The sequence below is a fragment of the Barbus barbus genome (assembly GCF_936440315.1).
Source record: "Barbus barbus genome assembly, chromosome: 23".
Taxonomy (NCBI): Eukaryota; Metazoa; Chordata; class Actinopteri; order Cypriniformes; family Cyprinidae; genus Barbus; species Barbus barbus.
In genome coordinates, this window is record NC_136751.1 from 25,100,835 (window position 1) to 25,128,160 (window position 27,326).

The window sequence follows — 27,326 nt, forward strand, 5'->3', positions numbered from 1 at the left end:
GTTGTGAAATATTGATTTGGTCTTACTAGCAGATTTCTGCTAAGAAAATATTCCATGACAACACGAAAAACATTTGGGGTCATTGACATTATAATATGTATTACAGTTCATTATAATCTAAAATGGTAATTGTACATTAACAGCTTGTATACACACTAAAATATTACAAATTTTAAATGTATGAAATCAAATTAATATATTAATATAATTCCTCCAAGCAGTGTTGTTATCATTAACTACAACTAAACTATTAATTATGCTGAAATAATAGGAATTGTAATATCACATGAAAAAAAAAAAAAAACATAAACCTTGAAAATTAATTTTAAAATGACTGAAAATTAGCAATGATGTTTTGGCAATCAACTGAAATAAGTTTAAATACTAAAAATTGAAATAACCTAAAATCAAAGCTATATAGTTTTTTAGCTATCCATCAAATGTTTAATGCAACATTATTACATTAAACTTATTAATATTAATACATAAATCCTTCAAGCAGTGTTGTTATTATTAAGGAAAACTAACATTACAACTAAAACTATTAAAAATTATGTAAGGAATAAAGCTGAAATAATATGAATTATAAATATTAGATGAAAAAAATGAATTAAAAAAATACTGAAATTATGTTTTGGAAATTAACTGAAAAAAGTTTAAATACTAAAATTGAACTAAAGCACAAAAACTAAAATTGAAATAACAACAAAAAAAGAATTACTGAAACAAAAATGTACAATATACAAATAAAAACTAATTCTAAACTTTGATAATAAATGTATAAATAATACTAAAATATTACATATGTCAGGGATTCTCAGTCACCGGCAACAACAATCACCAGATCACCTGCCTTCTGATCACCTGCACCTGCAGCACTCATCAGCTCCCCTTTAAATACACGCTTCCCACAGACACTACTACCAGTCTACTGTTCACGACCTTGAACAGACACCAGAGCCAGCTATACTTACCTTCCAGATTCTCCAGCGATCCTCCTGTGTTTCCCCGTCTCAGTTCCTGGTTTGATCCTGATTCCTGCTCTTCCTGCTTGTTCCTGCAAAGAAAGGACTCTGATCAGTTTACAGCTAAGACCGTTTCTCTCTCCGGATTCCTTACCTGCCAGTCTCTCCGCACGATCAACATCCTCTGTTCAATAAATCATCCAGTTGTTTCACTCACCTGTTGTTTCTGCCTCTGTTTGTGACAACATATTACATTTTCACAATTTTTAACTAAAACTCAAGTCATAATTATTTAAAAAGTTTTGACGAGATATATGAAAGCTATATAGAAATTTAATGGTCATTATACAAATATATTTGCTGAATCAATACAACTGCTGTCCAGTCAGAATACATATTCCCAAAACCCACATAATAAATAAGTAGAACATAAATACTTTCAATATACACAGAACTTTCTATATCTGAACTTAATGGAGCGTGAATGTTTCTCTCTTTCTTTTTTTTGTTTTGTTTTTGCGTTCAGCTTCATGAGACACTTGTAGGTGCCCTCAAAAGTTCCACCTGTTTCAGTTTTTCACCCATCAGTACTTCTCCTTGGGTATCTTTTGCTATTTATACTCCCTAATAGCTCATCGTAGCTCTCTGTCTGATCTCTGATGAATCACCCCCTTTACAATACATAGTGACCTACTGACCCTGTCCCACAATGCTTTTAACATTTCAAATGTCAAGGAGGAACTCGGAGCAAGAGAACAAACAGATGCAGAGAGCGAGAGAACAGAGATGCAAAACGAAAGAGATGGTAGAGAAGGAGAAAGAGAATCCATCATTTAAGCAACAGAGTGAAGGCACGGCTGAACTCTGGGTCTCCTGACACTGAAAAAGGGCTCACGAGTGATTATGATGACAAATGACCTCTGCAGTCTATTACTCATGAGCAAAGTAAAACCAGCAGAATCACAGCCACAGAACCCCTGTGCAAATACACAGAAATGTATGCAAAATATCATTAATATGCAGTTCTACTCCTAAGTTTACATATTCTTTGCAGAACCTGCAGGACTTTTCTCTTTGAAAAATAAAATAAATAAAATTACAAAATACAGTAATTAGCAAATATAATAATAATAATGAGAGGGATCAGAAATACATAATTTTGTAAGATGTGTTAAATATTAAAATGCATAATCAAACAAGCAAACAAATAAACTGTTGAATAAATAAATACATAAACAATTGAACAAACAAACAAATAAAATACTCTATCAATACAGATATTCCAAACCAACGACTGAATATTATATGAGATCATAGGAACTTTTTGGCTTGTGGAAAATATGGAAATACCTGTTATGCCGTTTTTTCAGGGCAGGACAAAAATGTGTTTAAGATGATTTCTTTTTATTTTTTATTTTTTTATTCTAAATATCTTACAGATTCAGCAAGGGCAATGTAAATGAATGATCAAAAGTGAACACAGCTCAAAATTTCTCATGTAGAAACCCGAGTGTAATGATAAACAGAACATTTTTGATATCGAGTTTCATATCAGCACCATAATGTGTTGGAAAGTGGATTTAATTTTTGCAAATGCTGTATTACAATCAACAAACACAGCATGGGGAAAAAAAGAACACAACTTACTGTTCTTAAATAACGAACTAAATCACAAATACAGCAGCAAAACTGACTCAAATTAGGTTCATTGTAAATTAGCATCATTGTATGCATCAGTTAGACATTTACACCTTAAAATATGGATTTTCAAAGCAAACATTAGGGAACCGGTAGCGTTCCAGGCCAAAAACGTACAGCACATGGCAGCGGCTGGCACATTAGTCACAAAAACAGTGAAATTATTTGATGCACCAATAGGAACTAAGAATAATTGCACAAAATGCATCACCAACATGATGAAATGACTTGAAAGAAATGACTTCATTGGACATCTGCCACAAAAATATACAGTGTTGAGTCAGCATTTCATTGAACTGGTCTCAACAACAGCAAAAAGTACGTCCTGTGCTTGCATTTAGAAGCCGCTTATCAAAAAGCACCAAACCTGGGCCCCAAGAGAATTAAGAGTCTGGTTTACATTGGGAGAAAGTGAAAGGATACGCTTAACACAATGTCCTTTGCCAACTGTCATAACATAATGAGAAATCCTTAATGGCATGTGCCGCCATCTCATGGGAGTCATTAGGCCCGATGACTGCGCTCAGTGGATTTATTGCAATATATAAGACCATTTAACCAGGCGTGTGCGCATCTTACGGTGCAAATATCCATCAAGATATTCCAATGCAGTAAGGATACACCTAATTACCAATTCAAAAGCGGTTTCACCATCTTTTAAACTAACGTCTCATTGTTTAAACAGATTTCCGTGGAAGAACTAACACTGAACACCTAGTGAAGTTTGCAACAGTACGATCTGTTGACTATCCGAGTCTTTTGTTCCCGGTGTCAGCTCATTGCCTCCGTGAAACAAATTTACAGTGTCAATAAAAAGAGTTCTAATCATTCCCAAAGCATTTCTATTTACAGCGCTCAGGGTCCCATGGCAAGCACATTTTTCTTCTGTAATTGACTCCAGTGCAGCCTAAAAAGCCTTTTCCATTTATTTTGCTAGAAAAGACAAACACATTTTGTGTGAAATGCTCCAGTAAGTCATACGGGATAGGACAGCATTTTCCCGGGCTGATGTGCGGATGCCCAAAGCCATTTGTATTCAAGCACGTAACCTACAGTAAGGATCTTCTGCTCTCCAGCTTGATAAGTTATCTTTAGATGGCCTCTCTTAAAAGCAATGCGACTTTAATCAGTACCCAGTGCCTGGAGTGTTTTGAGGGCAGAGAATCACTAATGGGTTTAACACAGTCAAGACAGAAAATGAAAAGACGCGGAAGGTCTTTAAAAGTTTATTCTGGAGAACATGACAACTTGGAGAGGTTAACGCTCATTGAGATGTGTGTGTGTGTGTCCATGGGGAATGCAAATAAGACACAGTGACAGGTGTTTCCTGAGGTGGATAAAATGTCACCAAGTGTCCTTCAGTTCTTTCCTTCCTCTTACTTGTCGTATTATTCAAACCTGTAAATACTTTGATCCCAAAAATGCACCAACAATGTTTGAAAGGAAACATTTTTGAGTAACGACGTTTGTTTCTCACACAAAGCTATAGAATGACTTCAGAAGATTTTACACACAAGTTGAACTAATTTTAATTTTTTTGGTTTGTTTATAATAATTTTTATTTTGATCTTTAAATCGCTTGCTTCACAAATACTGTGACTGTATGCAAAAGAGCAGCATGAATCAAGGTTGTTATTGTTAAAATCATAAAAAAAATATATAATTTGAAATAAAATAAACATCGACAGAAGAAATAAAATAAAAATATCTCCGCTCCCTATGAAGGTTACATTACTATTTTTTAGTTTAAGATGAAGTTCTAAAATAAATAACTATATAAACTTTCTCTACAGAGATAAATAAGCTCTACAGAGGAATGAATGTCATACATGTTTGGAACAACATGCAATTAGTAAATGATGATTTTTTTTATTTTATACCCCTTAGAGTAGAAAGCTTAGATATTCTTAACTGGTTTTATATTGTCAGTTTTTGTCTACTGTCACAAGTCAGCTAAGCAGGTTATTGTTACACATAGATCAGCTTGACTAGTGTAGCAATGTCGGTTAAAGAGGAAAAACTAGCATGACAGTCCCTAGAACATACCACATAGTGGTAATCAGGATTTAACTGGCAATTTAAGATGGTCACCAGTCAAATCAGCTGAGACCTTATTTTTCTCTACTAAAAATTAAGAAAATGTCTGTCAGCAAATTAAATACTAGAATGATTTAAATGCTAATATTGCTAATCGTACTAAAAAAATATTGTCCTTCAAAAAGAAAACACTTCTGGGTGTTTAAGGACTTCAGTGAACTGATGACAAGCTGGGATTAGCATTGTGCCAAATCCCCTCACAATTGTCTTTGCGCTAAAGTCCTTGCTAAATGCTAATTACTAAGCAAATAATAGGGCTTTCTTTTCCCTTTGTGGCAACAACATTGACACAGAGCAATAACAGAGAAGAGAACAAAACAGATGAGCAGGATTGTACATTTTTTGTTGTACAATTAGGGACATGTTAAAGGTATGAACACATTTCCTCTTTTTTACAGACATATCCTGGCTTGGATTTCTATTTTGCCTAAAATATCTGGGTTTTGGCTTTGTTTTTCTATTGACACGCTTTCTACAGTCCTCATACACTATACGTATGCAAATTTGCATGGCTTTGACCGTTCTTCTGTAGATCCCACCTTCTCGCATGCCATGATTGGCTGATTATGTACAATGCCTACATGCTATTGGTCAAACATTCCAGTCATTACCTTCAGCAAGTATGCTTCAGCAAAACAAAGCCAGAACCCAGACATTTTAGACAGTTTAGAAAGAAGACTATGGTCACCACAGTCACCATGGTCACCACAGCCCAAACTCACACCACTGGTTGAGTCAATGTTGCAATGTCGGGCTGCTTGAACAAACAGCACATTGTTTTATTAGTGCCACAGAGCCATAGCCTTTACAATTTTTGGTAATGATATTGTCTGTGCACATCAAACTGACATAGCAGAAGTATTTTAGAATGAAAAAAGAAAAACCTAACCTCCATATGTGGTCATATTTGGAGTGATAATACTAGCCAATGGCAAACAGAAGGAGTGTTTGAGAAAACCTGTTTAAAAACGGTCATAGAATTGAATAAACTGTTATATACAATAATACAACAAATTCATTACATTTTATAGCTTGAAATGTAACAAATATTCACTTAAAATCTGGGGTCAGTAAGATTTTTGTTTTAATGTTTTTGAAAGAAGCTCACCAAGGCTGCATTTATATGATCAAAAAGTAAATTTTTTGTGAAATTACAATTTAAAACTGTTTTCTATCATAATACAATTTTAAATGGAATTGTTCAGTAATTACAACCATCAAAACAAGTCTTCAGTGTCACAGGATCATTCAGAAATCATTCTAATATGCTGATTTTCAGCAAAGTTGCAAACAGTTGTGCTGTTTAATATGTTGTTTTTGATGAATTGAAAGTTTAAAAGAACAGCATTTATTTGAAATAGAAACCTTTTGTAACAGTATTAATGCATTTACGGTTTCTTTTGATCAATTTAATGCATCCATGCTGGATAAAAGTATTAATTTATTTCAATCAATCAAAAATACTTACTGACCTATAAAATCTGAATTCTAGTGCACATCAGAAATACAATATATACAATTGTAAAGACATTCTCTTTCTCACTTGCACACATAGGCACAGAGTCACTCTCATCCTAGGATAATTTTAAATCCTCTGTTTTTTTTTCCCCTTCCTCCCAAACCATTCTGTCTAGATCTCTCCCACTGAGAAACAGCCTTCTATTATCATGCCCTGGGCTGCACTTGTTCTTCAGTTCTCCCCAGCACCCACTCTCACGCTCCATCCAAAACGCACTGCAACTTGCTTCTCCCTGTCTGTAATAGACCCGCTGCCCTGCGTGTTATTGAGCACAGGAAGTTCTGTATGTTTGACCAAGTGCCTGTCAAGTTAAGTCCCTGGTCACAGCTGACTTTACTCTGTTAATCTATTTACCAGACCTGAAGGCCATCTCTAGATGTGTGCACTGTGGAGAAAGGAATTTTGTATTTTTGTTTGTATTTATTTATTAATTCATTTATAATAGCAATAATAGCAATACAATACTTTTTAGGCTACTATCTTTAAGGGAGAAATGTGCAAAGCTTCAAAATCATACCAAAATTCAGAAAGTGAAAATTGATTTGTGAATTCAGTGATCCCTTCCTTTCTTTCTCCGTCTTTCCTAATCCATCAGGTCAGATTGGGTTTCTGCATTCAGTAAATTTACGCTGCCAGGAAGAAGTCTGCATGCACTTTATTGAAATATTTCTCATGATCTTAGAGACCCTTTGATCCAAAGGCTTATGCTTGAGGTTATGTTTTGAACACACACACACACACACGCACACACACGCACACACACAAAAATGTGCCTGCTCATGAGTTTCTTTACAAAAAGAATGTTTTTTTTTTTTTTTTTTTATGACTTCATTATCATTCTAAAATATGGAAAACAGTCACAAGAAAGTGAGTAGGTGTGTCCAGACTTTTGACTGGTAATGTATAAGGAAACAGTTTGTTCTCACATTCATCACTTCACTTTATCACTTATTTCAGTCCAGGTACTTAATATATGGATCTATATTTTTCAGGAATGCTATCTGGTGAAATCAAATTTACGATGGAATTGATGGAACCAGGGCAGAATTGGAGATTAATGGAGAAAATAAGCACAGCAGTCGTAATCTAGTCATTAGTTCTTCAAGTCATTAAGCACGAGTCACAGAGTGGCGTCGACAGGATTTCATCATAAATCATTGTAATACGCATGGGTCCAACTAAAGCAGGTTCATCTTTGTAGCACTACTGGGCAGCCATCCAGTCATGTACAGCTTCTATATATTTGTGTGAGAATATATGTAATATATATTTTATGCAAATGAGGCTTAAAAGCTGTATCTTACAGTTTAGTGCAACTTCATGCTCTTTTATTTGCAAATCGGGATTTCCTTCTTTTTTTTTTTGTCGCTATGTTGAGTTTGCATGCCACATAGAAATCCCCAATACCTGAAGATAGTCACTAGTGAAGGGTTTGGGAATGAGTGCATTTGTAGTGCCAATGTTTTCATCTGGACTATTAAAGCATCTTCTGTTCTACATATAATCAGACCTTATTTTCTTAGTGGTAGCACAGACTTCTACACCTAGAGACTCTATTGTCTCAATGGCTTGTTTGAAAGCAGTCGGAGGTAATTCCAATTACAATGGAGAAGACGAGATGTCGTATTTGCTCCGGAGTAATCAAACAAAAGGTTACTACTAATACAGAAGTTCGACTGCTTCAATGAAGTTCCCACCAGTGGAGAAATGCATTAAAACATCAAGCATAAATTGATGCACAGTGCAGCTGAAAGCACTCACCAGCATCCGATCAAACCACAATCATATCAAGCAGTTTCATCTTTCAATACTGCATTACACTGAACAGACATTTGGCATCGGTTCAAAACTGACAAAGCCTTTCTGATATGATCTGCGCTGACAACAGAAGGTAAACCTCTTATTTATAGTCTGTTTTTCGGTTTCTCTCGCTGTTCTTTCTTTTTCACATATTCTAGCTTGTTCTTCCTTCAACGAGTGCTAATACTTCCTAATCAGAGGAAGTTAAAGGGATAGTGCACTCAAAAATTAAAATTGTCATCATTTAGTCACATCATTTAGTTGTTTGCAAAGAATGTTGATAACCAAACTGTAGCCATTGACTTCCATAAAATACTACAGACGTCAATGGCTACCATCAGCTGTTTGGTTACCAACATTCTTCAAACTATCTTCGTTCGTGTTCAGCAGAAGAAAAATTGGAACAACTGTGAATAAATTTGACAGAATTTAAATTTTTGGATGAACTATCCCTTGAATTTTTTTACATTTGCAGAAATGAATTCTGTTACCAAGAATAACCCTCCACCCACTCCACCGCTGTCATTTGTCAAGCAAGTATAGATCCAGATCCGCTGCAACTGAAATCAATGGTCTCACGGAGGACCGATGTACCCTGGCTAAAGTGATAATCATTCACACTATAACAGAGTTCATTCAGGGTTAAATTATTCAGACCACTTAAAAGATATCGTTCTGTTCATTTCCCCTAATAAAGTCCCCCAGTTCCGTACCCAGCCAGGCACACTCTGGTTTGCGAGAACATCTCAATAGAGCAGATGTGGCTCCATGCTGCTCTTTCTGGATGTAACAATGAGCAAGTAAACAGAGAGGGACTTGTGTAGCACAAAGGCTTTTTGCCGTAATGGATTTTTAAATAGAGAGGGAAAAGCATCTCCAGGCCTATCACAGAACTGTTTATTCATGCTTTTGTGCTGAAATAACTTAATCCACCATCCTTAGTGAAGATTAGAGTAGATTTGCTTCAATTAAAAACAGACTTTACACCAAACACTCAATACACAGCTCACTGGTGCATTGTTTTAGCTTTACAGGGGTTTTGGAATTGCCTTAAAGCATCACAATGACTAGTTGTGCATTTCTGATCATGTAGAATCAGAAGCATTGAAAACTATATAGACAATGCAAGGTTGTCTGAAGCACACTGTGCCCTGGAGTCTAGTAGTTAAAGGAATAGTTCACTCAAAAATGACAAGTCTGTCATTATTTTCTCAACCTTATGTCATGTTTTCAGGGCTGTCAAGCTCTAACATGACAACAGAGTATAATAAATGTGATTTATATAGCTTGGATCATCATCTTTTTTTGTCTTTTGTTGTGATAGGACAGTACAGACAGACAGGGTGGAACAATGGTGGAAAAAAGGGCTCGGGAAAGGTCCTCGAGTTGTGACTTGAACTCGAGCCGCCCGAAGCACAATCGAGTTGCCCACAAGACTATAGGATCCAATTATATCTTCTGAAGCCATGCAACCGCTTCAAAATGTTCAAAATCCCTTTAAAGGACTAGTCCTACCAAAATTTGGTAAAATTTACAGTAAAAAACCGGCAGCTGTAGTTGCTGGAATTCTACTGTAAAAATACGGTAACAACGTTTTATGTTTTAACTTAAATTTACAGTTAAATACCGTAATTTCATTAACTGATATAATGTTAATGGTAATATACCAACCTATTGAAGTACTGAAATCTGTTTTGTACCTTTGAAATACTCTGATAACAAATACAGGTGGTGATGAGAAAGTCACATGATGAACCAAAGAACAACCAGCTTTTAAATAATAACATATATAGAAGGTACACAGTGTCATTCACACAAGCACTAAACATCATCATGGTGAGACTCATTAAACTGAAATATGCAATAAACATCAATTTAACAACATTAGATGTAACATACAACCCTAATAAACATAACTGATAAGAAAAAACTAAGAAGAAACATAGTTATTTCAAACAAAATTTGTAATGCAACTCAGGGAATTCTTGGAACGTCAGTTTACGGTTTAAATTTTACAGGAACTTACCGTTAACCATTTAACAGGTTTTTACTGTAGCATTTTCACAGTTTTTTACCGTTAAAATCACAGACATTTTTTACAGCGCACCCTCAGGCCATCCAAGATATTAAATGTATTTGTTTCTTTGCTTACTCACCAGTGGATCCTCTGCAGTGAACGGGTGCCGTCAGAATGAGAGTTCAAACAGCTTATAAAAACATGACAATAATACACAAGTAATCGACAAGGCTCCAATCATTCAATTAATGTCTCGTGGAGTTAAAAGCCACATGTGTGTATAAAAAAAACAAATCTATAATTAAGGTGTTTTACCTTGAAACGGCCACTTCTAGACAAAATACCAGTCCATAATCCATAACAACACTTCCTCCAGTGAAAACTGCAATCCCCTGTTTCCCTCTCACAACAAAATCCACAAACATAAGACTGTTTCACTTGTAAATGCTGTCTGATCTGTGCATATTTCTCTCCTGATTCAGATGAGGTGACTTTTTCCACTGGAGACAGCATTATTATGGATAGATGACTCATATTGTAGTCAGAAACAACGGTTTGGAGATAGAAATGTCTTGATGGATTTATTTATTACAAAAAAGGCAGCTTGTGGATTACTGGCATTACTTGTGAATTATTGTGATGTTTTTATCAGCTGTTTAAACTCACATTCTGATGGCACCCATTCACTAGAAATGATCCATTGGTGAGCAAGTGATGTACTACAAAATTTCTCCATATCTGTTCTGAGTAAAAAGCCTCATCTACATATTGCATGACCTGAAGGTGATAACATTTTCAGCAAATTTTTATTTTTGGCTGAGCTATTCCTTTAACTACAGGTTGCCCTAAAGGTATTGCCCTTGTACTGTTATTTAGACAAAAAGCACCCACTGAAAGCCATACTTCATGGTAGCTACTAATCCACTGCAGAGATCTTTACGCAGTACTGTGAGAGTTTCAACAGCAAGCAAAGGCAACTGTACTGCAGCACTTCATGTTAACTGTACATTTACAGCTGTGTGTGAATCAACACTTTCTCTATGTCAGCAGCTAATAAATTATTGTAGCCGTCGCACCAAATGTCTTCCTTCCTGACACCTCAACCAAACTTTTGAGCAGTGATTACCACAGGCTGTTAATGGATCAGGCTAGTGTAGAGATTAGAGGGCTATATATGAATAAAAATAACACTCATTTCGTACTTCATCAAGGTATGAGTAACTTCATAATCACATCAACTGTTTACTGTATTATACAGTAGATTTTAGATACACTTTTCAAATAACATTAAAGCAACAACTGTTTTCAATAAGCAATATTTCTTGACCAGCATATTATAATGATTTCTGAAGGATCATGTGACACTGAAGACAGAGTAATTCAGCTTTGCTAACACAGGAATAAATTCCATTTTAAAATATATTCAAATAGAAAACAGTTATTTTGAATTGTAATATCATTTCACAATATTACTGTTTTTGCTGTATTTTTGATCAATAAAACCAGGTGAGCACAAGAGACTTATGAATAATAACCATGTTTGTAGGGACAGACATGAATTGTCTCAGTATGCCAGCCCATCAGGTGGACACATGCCATAATACTCCAGGCTAGCGATGAACACTTATACATGCATACAGATCATTGCAGCACATTCTGTTGCTACAGGCACCTCACATATTATGCATTGGCGCATACATAGCAATATTAATGCACTCACCCGCTGCCTGCATATTTAAATGACCGGCTGCCTAAGCGCAGACACCTGTTTCCAGTTAGAAATCCAGATTTTGAAGGAAGAATTTATTAAAAATTGCAATGTCATGAGTGGATAAATGATGCCAGAATTGTCAAGCTGTATACTTGCTGTCTTCTGTGGAACCCAAATGGAGGAACAGATCATTTTTTACCACATTATGAAAGTGAAAAACTTGAATAAAATGATCTGGGATGTCTTGCTCAAAAAATAAAATAAATAAAAAGTCTTCTATAGTTATACAATAGCTTTGTAAAGTGAATATACCTTATTCATAGAAAAAGTAATTCTGTAAAATATTTCATTACATCCATCATTCTCTTCTTCAGTGACACTGATTTCCAAGTGGAATAGCCAGTGACCTTCAGATTTAAACTGAACTGAACATACGGCATTTTCAGTAAAATGCTTTGAATCATCCACTGTGTTGGAGTCTACTTACCATGATTCAGTGTTTATACGGGTGATTCAGTGTAACAAGTCGCTCAAACTAACCTCCAGGGAAACAGGAAAGTCTGAATGACGACCCATGCAAAAGAGATCAATACTAATGTCAGCCATTGGATTGGTTCAGGTCCCTCAGGGCCAGTGTGTGATTGGCTACTTAAACCGGGATGATTTGTATATATCCGTGCTGTCATTTAAAGCGACGCAGTCGCACTGGAGCTAACTGGCCATTTCCTGCCCAACAAACGCATGCTGAATGGGTTTACCAATAAAACCCCTCAGGAGCTCTGTCAGGGGCTTACTTTAACTGACAGTGCGGAGGAAAATCCATCGCTGAAAGAAACCGTAGTTAATTTCTCCACTCTATTGAGCGAGTCCATATTGAATGGATTGTAACAGTCTAGTTATTGAAATCAATACCAATAACTGCAATCCCTCATCCTCTGAACGGATCTCCACCCAATCAATCGATATCAAATTACACTTTGCCTATTGTGCATAATTTCCATTTGAGAGACAGCGATCGGGGTTTTGTAAGAATAAAGATTGTTTGTTAACGGCGGTCGTTGTGACACACTTTTTGACCTACAATGCAAACATTTGAATTGTTCATGATTTTCAACTATCATAGTACATGCTTCTTTGCTGTAACATGACTATAGTCATAATAATGAAAATAAAAAAATATATTTAGAATTTTTAATCCAATTTGTGGAAAAACAATTAAACAGTTTAGTTTACTTGGTTAACAAAGCTTTTTTTCTTTTCTTTTTCCAACTGTGAAAAAAAAAAAATACTATTCATGATTTTCAACTATTATATGCTTCCTTGCCAAATGACTCTCATATTGCAATTAGCATTCAGTCATAATACTGGAGATAAAATTTCGATTTTGTTAATGGAATTGTGGGAAAAAAACATCATTTGACAGTTAAGAAAGATTATTTTCTACTGTAAAAAACAACAACAAAAATATATTCATTTTCAACTAAAGTACATGCAAACTTGTATCATAACTGTCATGTTGCAATTCATTCACTGCATTCAGTCAAAAATATTAGATTATTTTTTGAAACATCAGCAGTGAAAAAAAAAAAGATTTTACTATTACTACATTATTATTCTTTCAGCTATAGTACATACCATTTTGCTGCAACTTGACTGTCATATTGCTATTGGCCATCAGTCACAATATTGAAAATAAGAATGATCATTTGGATTTAGTATTTTTTTAATCCAGTTTTGTTGACATCACCTGGAAGTTCAGTTCAATGTGTCAAGACATACATTTTTTCTGTAGCATCAGCTGTAAGACAAAAACAAATGATATTGACCATAGTGCATGCTACCTTGACTGTCATGTTGCAATTGGAATTAGGTCATAATATTGATATATAATATAAATGACTGTTTTTGTTAATCCAATTTTGTGGAAAACTCACTTGACAGTTCATCAAGTTTAATGGGTTCAGAATAATATATTTTCTGTGACATCAGCTGAGAAAAAAAACAAATGATATTACTTCTGGTTCATTCATCATACTGAAAATATTCAAGTTGACAGCAATGCATTATGGGATACAGTATTCTGTATAGCATACTGTATTGCATTCTGCACATTTAGGTCATTGTGTACATACCAGCATTTGCATATTGTGTACAACATTCATTCTGGATAATGCAGAAATAGATAATGCCATTCGAACGGCCTTGCACCTTATAACTCGGTTATATTAAGCAACTCTGCACCTAATATAAAAATAACTCAACATGATTGTCTGTGAAGAGAAATGGCTTTTATTTCATGGTCCCTGAACCTCCCTGTATAATTTTGAATCAGAGCTGACACAATCCCTATTACGGCTCCTGCATTTTATGGCTTCTTGCTTGGCTGACATTTCTGTAACATATTATTACATTATAAGACTATTAAACTTATCACATGTAGACTCAAAAAATCGTGGACGGCCGGACTCAAACGGAGGTTGCAAAAGAGGCGGGGCTTATGCTATTCTCTCCGGCCTGGAAAAAGCTGTTGACATGTTGATAGATTAAAAGAAGGAGCGAGCATGAAATCTTTCCAGAAGAATGCAGCCAACAAAGAAGGAGAACATCCTCAATAGCCTGCCATTCTAATTGGATCTGACAGTCAAGTCAAAGATAAAAGAGAAACAAGATATGGGGCTTATGTACACATCCAACGGAGACTTCGAGCACTGCCGTTGTAGTGCATTAGCAAGGTTGGCGATATCCAAAATCTCATCATCCCTAATCAAATGATTGAGCACACAAGAGTACAATACGCACCGCATGGGGAAAAACAGGAACATTTGTTAAGGTTAGAAGAGCAGTGGCCTGGGTTTATGGATATTGATGCCGGTGGAATTGCGTGTCAGAGCAAAGCAGGGGACTCACAGAGAGAGCATCATTCATCCCAGCGGCCTCTTATACACACACTGAATGAGCTGCCAACCTGTGTCACTCAAAGAGCCGTTTCTGTCCACCTCGCTCTATTGTCCTCTGACAGAAAGAGAGAGAAGTGTGAGCGCGGGAGGGAGGGCTGCACGTGAGAGGACGTGGGTGTGCAGGGAAAACGGGGCGAGAGGGAAAAAACGAAGCAGGGGAGACGAGCGCAGGAGGAGGGGCCGACATTCATCAGTATCCTCTTTTGTCACGTTTAAATGCTGGAGTCTGGATAAAGCATTGCTTGTTGCCTTTTCCGGCTGGGCCACTAGAAAAAAAGAGGCAGAAAGCTTCAGTAAAGAGAGAGAGAGAGAGAGACCGACCTGACAGAGGAAGAGATAAATCTATACAGGATCCAGTATAGGCTGACTGTAATGTCATACAGTAACTTTCAAACTCAAAACTTCCTGCCCAGTGGGGAAAAAAGACCACATATTTAAACTAAGAACCAAAAATGACTCTGAAATCATTGGATTTTTTGATTTTTTTAGAAACAAATAAAATAAAATAGATGACACATTTCCCATATTTAAATATCAATGATGCCTATTGGGTGATTAAAAACTGGTTTGTCTGACCACACTGAGTTCAAGTCAGAGCGAATTAATAAATAAATATATAAAATAAACATAAAAATAATAAATAAAGAACAACACAAACAAGTGGGCCTCAAGGGGAGGGGGTGATTTATTTTAAATCATAATATTCCTTTGTTTTAAATGTGAACTTTGGACCCCACTTTAGAATTGAGCAACACTGATATAAGATATAAACAAAATATATAAACACAATTAAAATGAGAAATGTTGCCTTGTCAAATAGCTGAAAGATTGTTTTTTTTTTTTTTTTTCACACAGATTTTGAATGGTTTTAATTTTAGTTAAATATAATAACCCTGGTTCGCAAACACAAGAACAACTACAATAAAATTAAAATACATGAGAATCTGTTGTTTCTAGCTGTCTGTTGTTCTGGATATTCTCCCAAAGAAGACCAACAACAGGGATGAGTAGCTGAAGCTTTTTTTTGACATGTTAAATTACCCCCCCCCCCCCCCCCCCCCCCCCTCCGTTAAAACATACTTAAGTCCTTCCAAAAAGGCTGTTATTGAAGGATGAGGCAATTAAACATTGCGTTTTTGATTATGCACAATTTCACATGCAAAGAGGATTTTTAAATACAATTGTAAAACACTGCTTCTCTGATTGCTGACCAAGAAAAAATGACTTAATCTTAAAAATTGCTTCTTTATTTTATGTCATAATGCTTCTTTGTTTTAAATGTGGATTTTGGACCCCACTTTAGATTTGAGCAAGATTGATATTTCCTTGCATCCTTTATCATTACACTCACAACGGCATCAGCAGCAATCCCAAATCTTGTTCTCCTGCTCTCTTATTCATGGAAGCATATGGTGGTGTCCATCAGCACAGTGAAGCTGCTATGATGGAGTGTACTTGTTGAATTATGCATGCGCAATAGAGTCACAGATCACTGCAGTGCCTGCTTCTGACAGATATGAATACCTGCGAGGAGGATAGGAAGTATATGAGCTACATATCTTTCCTGCTCTCTCTCTCTCTCTCTCTCTCCCAGTCACGGCTGAAGATACACATCCTAAACCACATAATAACAATGAAGAAAACATGTCTACAACCCCTGTGATCACTAAAAGCAAATGTTGGTCTTTGATTTACCAACTGGATGAACTCACAGCTCTATACCACAGTTATCGAGATGTGTTTTCTCTTGGCTTTGTGCGTGTCTCTGCTGACTGACGGTGGCTCTGACTCATCGCTTGTGTTCTTCTCAGCGTCAAGAATACGTCAGGTGAAACCTGTCCAGGTTCCTAATTCAAAGGATTTAAATGAAGCAATTAACGGATCGGCAAGCTGGTGTCAGACTGTGACCCCAAATCTGTGATTAAGCACAGCTATATAAAAACCAAACAGAGGTTAGGTGGGGCTCAGGAGAGCGATTGGAGCACTGAAATGTTTTGTAGTGAGCCCTGGTGGGAGGAGAGCCATGGTTTCTGTTGAAAATGGGGCCACTGTCAAAGCTTTGTGTATGTTTGTAGGAAGGCAGACTCAAGTTTAAACCAGGGATGTTTATAGCCTTTTAATCAGCATTGGGTCACAGCCCCTCCCTTTAAAAATATGTGCCCATATTTTGATGCTCTGTTTTGTATATAAATGGAGATCATCTCCACCTGCATCACAGAGATGTTCACAAACTGCACATGCAATAAAAAGCTAGTTCGCCAGTGACAAACTATAACTGTACAAAAGCTATCACTGGGGCAGTACTTTTGCAAAAGGTGCACCCTTGCACCATATATACCACTTAAGGGTGCAGATTGGTACCTTAAATGTATACATTGGCTTCTAAAATGTACATATTAGTACCTAAATGATACATAGCTTTTGAAAGGGTACCAGCCCAGTGACAGCTTTTGTGTCTTTGTTTTCTGGGAGTGCAGGTAAATATCCACCTCATCCCACGCTCTTTTTGTTTTCCATCTCATAAAATATCCAGTTACCATTTCGGTGTGAGAAACCACTGCTAACAATTCAGTGTGTGAGTGAACTGTCCAAATGAATCCAAATGAATTGGATGAAAATTGAACAAAAATTCAGACCATTTTGCAAATCTGTTAATTATTTCAAAGCTAATTAATTTATGAATCTGGCATCGCTAGCTCTGATTCTCTAAAATCACCTGAAATATCAAATAAATATATGATTAGTTTGTAATATATTATATAAACACACTACCATAAGTTTTTTTTTTAATTATTATTAATGCAAGGATTTGACAGTGCATACTTGTAAATTATTGAAATATATATTTCAAAGAAATACTGTTCATTTGACGCTTTTATTCAGAAAAGAATGATGAAATATATATTTAATATGAATAATACATAAAATGTTGCTGTTTTCTGATTAAATAAATGCTGCCTTGGTGAACATGAGAGTATATATATATATATATATATATATATATATATATATATATATATATATATATATATATATAAAAAGCAAAACATTATTTCATTTCATTCATATTCTTTCATGCATTCGTGCATTACATGTTTTGTTGAAATATGACCTGGGCGTGTTTTTGTAAGGTTCACCCATAAATGTTATTGCACTTGCAATTGAAAAGCTATATATTTAAAGTTAGAAAGTGATCATTTACAGTTCTACAGCGAGATTGCATTTACAGTGATGGAGATGTATTACATGCATTACAGAGTCTCCCTGATTGGATACATGATGTCTTCTCCTCTGCAGTAATGATGTAGTTTGCACTACATGCCTACAGGAACAAAGATGGTCAGACTGAAACTACTAGCTCATTTTTCTCTGACACTCGTGGGTGGAGCACTGCGCCCCTCTCATTAATAAGCAGCGATTAGTCTTAATAAAAGGAAGAGGACCTGTTATTCATTAGTAATTGTGTTAAGGAGTTACTATGGGAAGGTAAGTAGTAAAGCCCGGAGACGCTGGCTGACGGGGACGATGTCCTGTCAGGGACAATCTTCTGCTCACTAAATAGTGCTCAGACAGGCCAGGGTGTGAAACAACCCCACATTTATCATCTTCACAAATCCAGAGCCATGGGGCTGTCATATGCTCATGTGCACACGCACACACCCTTAGCCATAAATATAGCATGTTTTAAAAGATGCAGAAGGGAGTCTCATTCAGACACACACACACACACACACACACACACACTCACACATACATACATACACTCCCCCGAGGCTATGAGCTCTTCCACATGCCAACGGAGCAGAGGAGGGAGCGGGCATCATGCCAGCGTTGGACAAGGCATAGCGGCACATGGCATCACACAACGCCCAGTGCCACCTTCTGCTGAGTAACGAGAGAATGTGCACACATGAGAGAAAGAGAGAGATATCATCGTGAGCTAAAAGCCTTGTTCAACTTCAACAGTCAAATTGTCTCCATGCAACCTTACCTGCAACACCATTTATGCTTCTTAGATAGTAAAAGGCAATAACACGAACATAATAATCTTAAACATGGTATCATGGGAATTTTATTTATTTATTTAAGTAAGTTACACATTTAATTACATTCAAGACCAAAATAATATTTTCTTGTAAAACATTAAAATAATCTTGAATAATCAAAATGATTGATTGATTGATTGATTGATTGATTGATCGATTTCACTGTACCATAGATTTTAGGACATGGTGTCATAGTACAATTTGTACAATGCTATAGTTTTTACTATAGCATTATGAAAGTTATTCAGTAAAAAATTATTATTGAAATTATTGAAATTCATGTACCATGGTTTTTAGATGGTACTCCAACATGGTACTCCATGGTTACTTCCAAGAAAACCATGTTATTACCATAGTACATGACCAAAATAATGTCATACTACAAAAACATGCTACTTTGTAATTTTAATTAATAATATTTTTTTATGGATATGTACAGTACCATTGCAGTAACATGGCTCTTCGAATTGTGATGAAGTACCATGTAAATATCAATGTACACATAAAAATAAGAACCATGTACATACACCATGGCAGTATTATGGTAGTCCTTTAAGTAGGCTACTGTATATTATATATATATATATACACGCACACACACACACACACACACACACACAGTATATACAGTAGCCTACTCTACTCTCTCTCTACCATTATGGTAGTCCTTTCATTATTTTGGATGCACAACATTTATCTGCACAGTTTTGTTTTATTTAACTGGTTTGCACTCTATCTGCCATGTGCCTTATGCCACTTTATCCATCTCTTTCTTTATTTTTCTACAATGTCCTCATTTGTATATCTGTATAGTTGTATGTACATATGTTTAAACTGTATTTATCTGTATTTGAACGTCTACTGTCAGTGTTTTAATGTTAACTGTATGCACCAAGGGTCTGAGATTAACGCAATTTCAATTCTCTGTATGTATGAGCCGTACATGTGGAAGAATTGACAATAAAGCAGACTTGACTTGAAGTAGGCTACTGTACTAATATATATATATATATATATATATATATATATATATATATATATATATATATATATATATATATATATATATATATATATATATATATATATATATATAAAATGAGACTTCAGTACTATGGTATATATCAAAGTACCATAGTATTACCATCACAGTACATTTTTGTATATCTTTCAAGTACCTTATACAAATGGTAAACAAATAGGGTAATAATTCAACACCATGAAATTAGCATCTAAAATCATTACAGCAAAAGGGCATGTAGGAGAATGTCCCTTTAAAAACATAACTATGCCTTTAATAACCGCCCTGGAATATGCAGATAAATTCAAAGGTCACTGCATTGTCCATAATTAACGACATCCCTCTGTGACAGGCACGCTTTCCTGTCATATTTCATGCGTGTAAGCAGTCATAAACAGCCATCAGCTGAATGTGACGCAAATATAAACTATGTCTCTTAAAGAGGTTAGGTCACAGAGCCTGTGTCTCCTGAGAGAAAGGTTTTCTGCAGTGTATGAGAGCGTGTCATCCTGGCTTTCAATAGGTGAAGTGCATCCACCTGTAATGGGCCATGTCTGGAAATCGATTCCAATTGCAATGCTAAACCCGTACCGCCCTCCTCTCCAAAGCACCCAGCAAAGTCCTCATGCAACTGTCCAGTCATTTAGACAAGGGCCTGTGGGATTTAACCGTGCCAATGCGCTTCGTGTTGAAATGAGATGTTAACGTTATCAGGCTAATGGCCTCTGTCAGGTGACAGTTAACTTAGAATTACAATCATTAAAGGCTGGTACAGGACAGAATATGACAAGAGGCTGAGTTAGCATTCAGTTGAATTAGCAATGTCTAACTCAGTAGCTGCGTCCCAAATGACACTCTAAACTATACACTATAAATTATATAAGGTTATTTTGTCATTCAAAATGTTGTCTCACAAAAGTGGAAACACTTCAGGAGTTTCAAAGTCGTTGTTGGATTGGTTGAATTATACAGGATTTCCGGGAGACGTGCGTGTCGTGTTCTTTAACGTTCCGCCTGGAAACAAAGATGCCGTTATGCCAAACCCCCTCACGAAAGAAGAAAGCCGTCGTGTTTAAAACTGTGACAACAAATGCTTATCAGTATCAAATAAACGATGGATTTTCAAAAGTATGTGAAATATTTAAAGTTCGCGGCATAGAATGTTTAAAATGCGTCCGAGAGTTTTACACACCGGCCTGTTATTGTGGTGACATTTCCACACCCCAAAACGTGATGCTGAATGAAACAAACTGTGATTGGTTGTTTGACATGTCGGTCAAATGGCCTCATGGGTGGGCCTTGGCCAGTGAAAGCTACCATAGATTCCAGACCTTCAGCCGTCAGTCGGAAGATCTGGCTATGAGAGACTATTCAAATTTGGAGTCTGATAGCCCCTCCCCCTCCAATACATAATTAAAGCTGCGACAGTTGAGTGTATGAAGTGTCCAACGTTCCACTTTGGGGGTTTTTTCTGGTTATTTAAGTGCATCATCCGGGTACTTTAAGTGCACTTTTTTCTTTTGAGAATTTTCAGTGTGAACACACTATTTATTCTACAAAACGACATAGAATAGTGCATAAGTACACTAATTGGGACATACCTAATGACTTATGTTTAAACTGCACCACATGAACATTAGGTTTTAGCTTTAGGTTTTAACTAAAAAGTATTTGTCCTTGAAGATTTAGAGGTTTTAGCTTTATTAAAGAACAATTTATGATGATAAATGATGGCAAATGATGATAAATCTATATGTCTAATAGTATTACCCACAGCATTATCATGAATAACCCAGCTAACAATAATATGTTCCAAGAATGTTTTGCTAATGTTCCCAGTTTTATTTTGAAATGTTGTCTTTGAATGCTCTCTTTTAAATGTATTTATTTGGTTATGTACAAATATTAAAGGGATATTCCTTTTATCATTATGTTACTTTAGAATGTTCTATGAACATTCTGAAAAAAGTAATAGCATTTTAAAAATGTTTCACAAACGTCAAACTAAAACATCAGAAGAACATTCCATGAACAATGTATAACAGTATTTTATGTTTTGTTTTTAACGTTTTTAGAACATTATTATAGACTAGATAGATTTGAACTAAAATTTAATTAACATTACTGGAATAACTTTCTATTCACTTGAGGCTTGTCACAACAATTCGCTGATTCCTGAGACATAAGACCAAACATGTCTCACAACATACATGCCATTGAACTTTACATTTCCACGTTTAAATTATTGATCACTAAAATGTATCAGTTCATTTTATTTTATTTAAAATAATGGTACTATCACTTACTACCACCAAAACCACATGTGTTCAGACCAGTGCTTTAAATACAAGCTTGCAATACGATTAAATACAGTGCTCGCAATACGATTTGTCAAATTTATAATGCATATTTGACATTATTTTTGTATCTAATGGTGTTGGCAAATACTGAGGCGTCATAAAACAAGCATTTTGTGAGATTAAGAGACTAACATTGAACAGATTAATGCAGAATAATTAGTTTTTTGTTCCAGTACTCAAGAATCAGTTCACGCTTCTAAAACAGGATGACATGTTCTGAAGCGGTTGATGAAAATGATGAACTCAGTACCTATAACACGTTTCACAGGGTCAATAGGTAAAAGTATTGATGCCTGTCACTTTTGTTGAGATTGAATGAGGTTGGTTGTAACCCAATAACAAGATTTCCTTCCACACTTGCTCTGCTCCCCTGTATGAATCTTAAAAGCTTGACACATTAAGCTTGTGTGTGGAATGAGTCAGTATAGAGCCAATACAATCTTCTGTTATCCTGTAATCCAAGTAAAAGAGGCAAATATATTAAAAGGGATCATGAAAAGGTTTGTATCGAATATATTCACAAAACAGCCAAGCTGAAACATTTGATTACCGATCCAAAGCTGATATTTGTATTTTGTTGCCTTTTTCATCTGTTGGGCGATAGATCAATTCCTATTTGTCTGCTATATTTTCAAAACTCAATCGCGGCCCTTCCAGAAGCTGCCCAGAGTATCTGAGAACACTTAATAAACGGCGAGCCGTTATTGACTTCAATTTAGAGAAAGCTGCTGAATGCTTTTCTTCCATAGAGGCCCAGAGCACCTCGGGGGAAATGCAGAATTGCATTGCCATAGGAAACATATTACCACAGGTCAGAACCTCCAGTTTACAGGATTTATCGCTGAGCGCTCAATCATATTTTCACCTGTCTGAACTCTCACTGCCCCTCAGTAGCTTCTCTGTAGCTGTAGTGGAGTCAGGCTGGCCTCCATCCATACAAACACACTGAGCTCTTTCAAAGGCTGGATTCCTTTTACTCGTTTGTTTTGAGAGAGAGAGAGAGAGAGAGAGAGAGAGAGAGAGAGAGAGAGAGAGAGAGAGAGAGAGAGAGAGAGAGAGAGAGAAACACCAAAGTATCACAGTTTGGAGAGGACTGTGACATTTTGTCACCTAAATGGGAGTTCAACTTTTTTGCACCATTTATTTAAAAGTTATCAACAGAAAACATTGTAATTGGAAAGGATACAATAATTTTTCATAATTTTGTTTTTCACAATTTCACAATACTTTTTCACAACTAAAAAGTGCCATGTCATGTCACAAACATCAATTTTTCAATAAAATAAAATAAATTAACCATTCAGAAAAATTGGAAATATTCGTTAAAAAAATGTATACTTTTATTCAGCAAGTTGCATTAAATTGATCGAAATGTACAGTAAAGGTTTTTACATTGATTCTAGTCTTCTTCACATTTTTAATATTGTGAAGTATTTAACAAGTATATTAATGTGGCACTGTTGTTTTCAACATTATTATTATTAATAATAATAATAATAATAATAATAATAAACACCAAATAAGCATATTCAAATTAAAACTTTATTTTAAAATGTAATAATATTAGATATTGTATGGTTTTTACTTATGGATTAAATAAATGAATGCGGCCTTTGTAAGAATTTTTTTTTTCCCTCTACCAACCACAAAATATATATGATATTTCTATAGGAACATGTCCAAAAAGCACAGTAAAGGTGCTACTTTTTTGAGTGCATGGACATTTATGTTAGAAAGGATTTATTGTCAAAACTACATTGTAAAAATAAATAAATAAATCAACAAACATTCACACCTTGGGCCGAAGCTTTCAACCAAAGTGACTTACAGTGCATTCAAGCTATACAATTTATCACTCTGTGAGTTCTCTGGGAATTGAACTATTGACCTTGACATTGCTAACGTTATCCAAATGCCCTGTAGCTGGGCTACAGAAGCACAGAAAGATGTGTGACAGAGACTATAAAATTCTCTTCCTTTCCCAGAGGTCCTCAGCTTCCCCAGTGAGCGCTGAATTTCAATGGTTACTCGTTTCAAAAACAAGGACCAATCAGTTTCTTTGCCAAAAGTCTAAAAGTATCACATTAACTGCATTACCCCCCCCCCCCCCCCAGATGAGTCAGGCAACATTTTATGGATGACGTGAACTCGCAGCTTTTCTTTCTTTCTCGCTGTCATACTGAAGCTTTATCTGGTTAGCAACATATTAGAATACATGGTATTTCCTATTCCAGTTTATATAATGTCAGAGAGGTGTTCTTTGCAAACGTGTTGTTTATGACAGAAACTATGGATGCAGCCATATGCAGCAGAGCCAGGCGCATATATCAACAGAAACTCTGGCCCCCTTCTGTCAATGTTTAATTAATTTACTTGACTATTCATTTATGGCCTCCCACCGAAGTAAAGCTGAAAATGCTGATTGTGTCTTACTACTTTAAAGGATGGCCAAATAACAAGCAAAAGTCTGTTGTCTGAAATCATTCACAGTAGCCTTTTGTGCTCCCGTTGAAAGTCGGAGAGAATCTGGGTCTCGTGCAGCTATAATTAACATCTCTTTACCAAACATCAAACATTGACAAAGTCCCTTTTTACTGCAAACTGCTGGCAGAGCAACACCAGGATAATGAATTCAGACATTACCAGAATGTTAATTGCGAACAGCCAATCTCAGTTCTGCATGCAAATGTAACATTTGCATATGACTGGAGAGGAAATATAAAAAGGATCCTTGAAACTATGAGGCTGATTGTTTCATGGGAGATTCCCTCATTTCATCCCATCACACAGGAATACCAGACTCAAGACGTTGGAGACTATTGAACATGTATGCAGGGTAGACTATTGGAATGATAATGAGCTGCAGATTCATAGCTTTTTCTGCTTCCCAGTTCACACAGTCCTGTTCGGGAAGAATTCCACAGCTCATGTTTGACTGACAGCAATGGCTCAGATCATTGCTATTAAACTTACTATCTATCTACTACACAGCCTAACCCTTTAACATTAACATTACCCTTAAATAATGTCTATTTCATGAATAAAAAAAAAAAAAAAAAAAGTTTACAATGTTTAACAAGTCTGCAAATGTATAGATATCAGCAATAATATTGGAACCAATTCTTGGATCCCACCCAGTCCCATGAGAACATGCATATATTTTATATATACAATTTTATATAGTATGCTGTGATTCATATGAAAAGGTATGATTTTTAGAAAACAAAAGCATGAAGGTCCATCATGACCCCATCCTAAAACTAACAAGCTTAAGCAGATTGTACAAAAACAGACAGTAAGAATAAGATCGTACGATTCATACAAATTATCCACTAATTTAGAAAAGACATCATATAATTATGAATTGCCAAGTGTTGCTTGGATCTATATTCCATCACTTTTGAGACCTATCTGAAAATTGAAATATCATTAATGAACTCTAATCTAGTATCATACATTAACACATTTTGTTAATGTACTATTGAAACATACTTTTATGAAAAAAATTAATTAATCGAAACTATATTATGTACATTATCAATACATGTAGATAAATTATACATTTATATATGTATATTTTGTGTTTATATTTACGGTTTCATGATACAATTATTCATATATTTTAAATTGATAATAAAATACATACATAACCTATAATTAATAATATAGCTTCAGAAGTAATAACAACAAATACACAACTATAAACGTTGAGATTCAAAACTCAATATTATAAATATAAGAAAGATAGAATGACAGCTAGATAAAACGATAGATAGATCAAACATACGAATGATAGATATAACGTATAAATGATAGATAGAATGAACGATAGAAAAAATGATAGAATCATAGAACGATAGATAGAATCATAGAACGATAGATAGAACGATAGATAGAACGATAGAACGATAGATAGAACGATAGAACGATAGATAGAAAGAACGATAGATAGATAGAACGATAGATAGATAGAACGATAGATAGATAGATAGAACGATAGAACGATAGATAGAAAGAACGATAGATAGATAGATAGATAGATAGAAAGAACGATAGATAGATAGATAGATAGATAGATAGATAGATAGATAGATAGATAGATAGATAGATAGATAGATAGATAGATAGATAGATAGATAGATAGATAGATAGATAGATAGATAGATAGATAGATAGATAGATAATGTAACCAACATCCTGGCAGTGCAAAACTAACCAAGAAGTCCAACACACCTCTAAAGATCTACAAAACATCACTGTGATGTTCAATAGACCATTCCAGTCCTACTGTACCTGAAACCAGCCTACACAGGACTGCAGACTTCAGGACTGGTATTCTCCCACTGAGCTTCAGGAAAGCTGAACTTGCCTTCTGAGCTTTAGTCAGGAGGAGAGTTTCATAATTAGCCACCCAGGGACTAGGTTTCCTATATGAGGAAAAACAAATACTATATAGATAAAGCAGGAGGGCAGTCAATGGACAGTTCTGAGCAGGCCAGCTCAATGGCCTCAAAACAGTGAGAATGAGATGCCAGGCAAGTTCCTCATTAAGCTCCCAGAGACTGTGGCTGGCAAAGTTATTTGTATTCGTGACTTAGTGAAGGCCCATCTACAGGGCTCCACTGATGGTGCCAAGAGCCATTCAGTGAGTGTAGAAACACCCACTCCACAGGCCTTGAGAGAAAGTGCAGTGGATGTTGCACTAGCCAGAACTAAAGGAATCAGTTACTAAGGACTATCAGGTTCACTTCAAAGATATGGAATCTTATGGAAAACAACATACTGACATCATGCATGTGACTTACTTTGAGACAGACTTTAGTGTTAAAATCTTACATAGATTCTCTTTACAAAATACGTTTATTTTATGTAGATGTAACAGACTGACTGTAAAGAGTGCATTCCTTGTTTGGAGAAGGACAAAAATGATCCGTTATTCTAAGAAAATACAATGTTAACAAAGAAATATAATTTAATATTTCTTTATATTTGACACATTTTGACTAAAACGTACAGTATGGTTTTAAAACAATATCTTGGTTTGGATGTAGTACCATGAAAACTACACCAAAGTTGAAACTGCATTTCAAAAACTGATTCTGCAAACTTGATGTCACTTTTAATGCAAATGATAT